Raw genomic sequence first — 4,988 nt, 5'->3', positions numbered from 1 at the left:
GCTCCATGCTTTTTCGAAGACAGTGCAATGGGTGCCCGAATCCTAGCGAAGCGGCTCACCTCCTCTTTATTTTCTCATTTCCTAGGAACATTTTATGTGGACAACCGACTCCAGGTATAGCTTTTTCTTTTCCGAAGACTGTGGTCGAACACAACCCAGCGAGATGGCTTTCCTCAGTTTTTATCTCTAGGATTGACCTTTTTGCCTTTCCTACTTTTTTCTCCATATAACCCCTCATGCCTTTTTCTTTTGGGATTAAGGGATTTTTCACTCTAAGCTCACTAATAGGCTCACTTTTTGCCCCATGCCCTACCAAAATTAGTTCAATTTCGGGCCTCGCTTAATTTATCTTTCTCAAATTAAAAAGTGCACACTCCCACTTCGAGAGATCCTTAACTAAGGTCCTACCTAAATAAGAGGTGAACATCATGCAAGCAGGCAAGAATATAAACTTATTTGGCTCTAAACACTCTCATGGGTGTGAAAAGTAACTTCTCAAAGATATTTCAAGAATAAAAATTTTGGCATCTAGTCAAAATTCTCTCTAGATAGCACAAACAATAACTCGCTCTCCAATTTTTGCAAACACACCCGTTTATCATGCCCAAGAGACCAACTTAAGCAAATAGACATTAAGCACAAAGTGCGTCCTTTCCACACTTTAAACTAAACATCCCCCTCAATGTTACCTCGGACTCACTGGATAAAGGGAAACGGGTTTTAAATCATCATTGCAAATAAAATCCCTTTCCACACTTTGGAATTTGCTATGGGATATAGGGTATACTAAACTGATCCTTAATGAAAAAATAACATGGTATGCTCATCTATTGAACAGAAAACACATGCAAAGCTGTATAAACAATTTCCACAATTTGAAAATGGGGCATAAAATAGAAAAGGGATAAGAGGTTAAACCAAGTATGCATCCCTTTTTCCACACTTTAGCTTCCAACGCCGGTCGACCTACGTTATCAAAGCTATATGCTCAAAGGTTAAAACTGGAAATATAATAGCAATTAGGAAAGATATTCAATTATTATAGACTTGATAGGCTATTGCAACGCAATAAAGCAAAATCATTGCAAACAAAATAATCGCATAAAACTTATAAAATAGAGATAACTATTAAAGAAAAATAAATGCAAAATAGTATAATCATTTAAAATCCTAACAAATATGAAAAGTGCATGAAAATAAATCAAGTAAAGCAAAAGCAATAAAAAGCATAAAAGAAATTAAAGAAATTAAAGGCGGAACCCGACGCAGAGGGAACCTATTGTTTCTCATCGGTCATCAACCATTCAATTTCAAGAAAAATGTTTCGGGGACTCCTTCTTTTCTCAAATGCTGTAGGGGTGTGGAATTTGTCATCACTAATCACCAAAGGATGGAGGGTGGAACTGCCTAGCAAATCGAGCCTGTAGCTCCTGAATCATACGTGCATTCTCCTCGACCGCTCTTCTCGTGCGGAGAGTCTCTTCATTCTGGCTTGCATAAAGTGATCTAAATTGCTCCTCCTGCCTATCCTAGTATCCATACAGTGATATATACTACTCTTCCTGTCGCATGTTGTGGGAACGCATATAAGCTATCTACTCTTCATGGAGCTGTCTGTGGAAAGCCTGAGTAGACTCCCAATCCATCATAGTCGGCCCCTCGTGCTGTGCACTAGTTCTCCCTGCTCCTGTACATTCGGTTCTTCTTCCTCATGCGGCTCGTCATCGTCTACCTCACCACTACTGCCTGCGACTCCTTCAGCTGGTGCATCATCACCTCCCCACTTGACATACATGGCCTTGAAATCGCGAACCGTGAAAGCTACCATGGAACCCTCATTCTTTTCTCGCTCCAAATGATTGCCGAGGCCCAATCCCTGGCACAATCTAGTCACCAAAGGACCTAAGAATACAGCTTGTACCTTTTGCCTAGTCTGGGATTAAAGCCATTTCTTTACTTGAGTGCCCATGTTCACATTCACTCGGTTCTCCATACTCCACATATAAAACAAATCTTGCCAATATGTCTTGTTCCGGTTTGTCTTTCTCCCTGAGAGATTTACAGCCAATGCTAATCTAATAGCTTTCAGGTAGTTGGATGTAATGTGCTTGGCCTTCAGGTTGCATGAGTGATATGGTCGGCCATTTGTGATCCGGCCCCAATAATTTGCAGCATCTCTGTCAGTGTCAAAATCAGATTTAAAATCATTAAAGTAATGCATGGATACCTTGGCTTGGTCATGAAATCCCAAAGCTACTTCGATGTCGTTAACAGATAAATGATATCGCTGGCCAAAGAGTGAAAACTTTATCGACTGTCTTGCATTGTTGACCTCACGCCTAATATCAAGCATGGCTATGAACTCGTAAGTGATGGGGGAATACGTTTGACCCCTCCATTCGAAAAGTCTTCCCAATTAAGGATGTTGAAGCAATCGATAAACCTCATTTTCACATTCGAATTCACGCAGCATATTTGGATCAAAGAATCTCCATTCGCTTAGATGTTTCCCTCGGTAAACATCCACAAATGTTGTCTCCGCCGGTGACAAATTCCTTAAGGGTCTCGTGCCCAATTCTTCCGGCATGGCTTGATGTGGAATGTCATCCTATTTTTTGCGTCTAGAGGGTTGTACTCTTGTTCGTTGTCGACTAGATCCAGCGTCATCATGTCTACTTTTCTTAGCAAGTTCTTTTGTTCAGCCCATCCTACAAAATTTCAACAATTAATAATAATTCACAAAATCAATTGGTTTGTTGCAAATATCTTCCAATATCTCACCAAGAATTGGGGATGGAATTTTTGAAAATTTCGCCATAGTTTCCCTTTTATATGGATCAATTCTCATCATGAAAATGTCAACAATACAATTCCAATATCACACACATGTTCAATTTCAAGATATGGAAATTCAATTCTAAAGTCAATAATGTCAATATAAGAGTCAACAATTTCAAAAAGTCAACTTCATCTTCTTCCCCAAATTCAAAAATTAGGGTTAAAGAATGAAATTGCAAATCAACAATGTAGCATGTGTAACATCAAATTGATGATATATAAGTATTCTATAACAAGTTTGCACATCAATTCAAGTGTCAATTTCATTATAACTTCAAGGAATCAAGCAAACCCATTTGAATTTTCATGGTGTTCATACTAGAGCTTAAAATTTGAATTCAATCTACCAATTTAATCTCAAATAATGGAAGAAATCAATGAAATAAAGTTCTATGATGCTTTCCTAGCCATTATAAACATTCAAATCATATTAAATATTGCAAAACAATGTAGGATAGATTTTCAAGAATATACTCTTCAAAATTCAAAAATAACCATTGAAATAGATTCAAGAAGATGTTTTTAACTTTTTACCTTGTAGTGATGTTCTAGCCTTTGTTTTGTATAAGAATGGTGAAAAATAATCAACTTTTACTCAAACCATGCTTGGGGGTGGTGTTTTGGCGTGGAGGAGGAGAGGAAATTTGAGTTTGGGGATGGATAAATCGTGGTTTAGCCGAGCTACTTGTTCACGCCATTTTGTGGCGTTCACGTGTCCTTCACGCATGACTGGGTGCGCGGATGGCTACTGGAATCCATCCACGTGTCCTTCACGCGTGAATGACACGTGGACAGTCCAGTCCCGCATTTTTCTCCAGTTTTTGGTTTTTCCTTTCGCCTTTTGTCCAGTTTTGGCTTTCCCGTAGCATTTTTTGACCATTAACCCTACAAGTTAGTCTCCCAAAAACATATACCAACGAGAATACTAATAAAGCATTAAAAATAAAACATAAAAACGATGTAAATTAATTATTAAAACCTTGGGTTGCCTTCCAAGCAGCGCCACATTTTACGTCTTTGGCTAGACGCAATGTGTCTCCTTCCAACTCAACCATACTCCTCCGTCGTGGTTTGAAAACACTTTGGAACCCATGTGTTCTTCCAAAGTAGATTTTCATTATTCCATTTTGGTTTGGTCTTGGTCTTTGCTTTGACCATGGCTTTCAACTCTTCAACTTTTTTCTCAATTCTTTCCTTTCCTTTTTTCTCGGTTTGTCCATCAAATCTCAAGGCAATTTCGCCCGTGCTCACATATATTCGAGCATGACATGTAGCTAAAAATGGTCTTCTGAGGATTAAGGAGCCAAAGGGCTCATCCCTTCCCATTTCACAAACAATAAAATCGACTGGCACTAAAAATTCTCCTACTTTCACAAGCACTTGTCGGTTTTAGACTAGGTAAGCTTAATTGTTCAAACAAACTAGAGGTCATTAAATTAATTGAAGCTCCAAGATCGGCGAGAGCATTTGGAAAGTCCATGTTCTTTATGGAACAAGGGACTACTAAAGCTCCCGGGTCACCCTTCTTTACGGGGTAACCCGTAGTCATACAAGCCAAAATCTCTTTGCTTAAACAAGCATAATCATCATAAGCATCATTTCCAAATAATTCGCGGCATTGTTTATCATTGAAAAAATTTTGAATGAAAGCGTTAAATGTACCTTTCCTTGCCCTATCCTTTCCTTTTGAGGTTTCGGATTTGTGCTTTTGCAACACGTTTTCTCTAGCTTGACCACAAGAGGTGATCTTGCCTTCTTCTTTCTTCATTTGAATTCCACAAGAAGTGTTTCCAATGTTCTTCTCAAGGCTTAGACTACAAGAGGTAGTCTTTTCCATCTCTTTTTCCTTCATTCTTTCTTTCTCACAATTGCATATTCCACAAATGACATCCATTGGATCACATCCATTGTGTTTCTCTTTAATTGCTTTCGCGGCATTGACTCTTTCCTTAGGATTATTCTCCGTATTGCTTGGAAGTTGCCCGTAATGCCTTTCGGACATCATTTTAAACATCTGGGATATTTGGTTTTCTATTGTCTTAAGAGTATCCTTCGATTCTTGTCTTAAGCTTGAAATCTCTTGTCTAATCTCCTGCGTAATCTCTTGCTTAAGATTAGCTCTATCGTTCTTCAATTCCATGATGGTTCTT

Source organism: Ipomoea triloba, chromosome 1 (genome assembly GCF_003576645.1).
Source record: "Ipomoea triloba cultivar NCNSP0323 chromosome 1, ASM357664v1".
Lineage (NCBI taxonomy): Eukaryota > Viridiplantae > Streptophyta > Magnoliopsida > Solanales > Convolvulaceae > Ipomoea > Ipomoea triloba.
The sequence above is the reverse complement of the archived record's forward strand: the minus strand, read 5'-3'. Positions refer to the sequence as shown.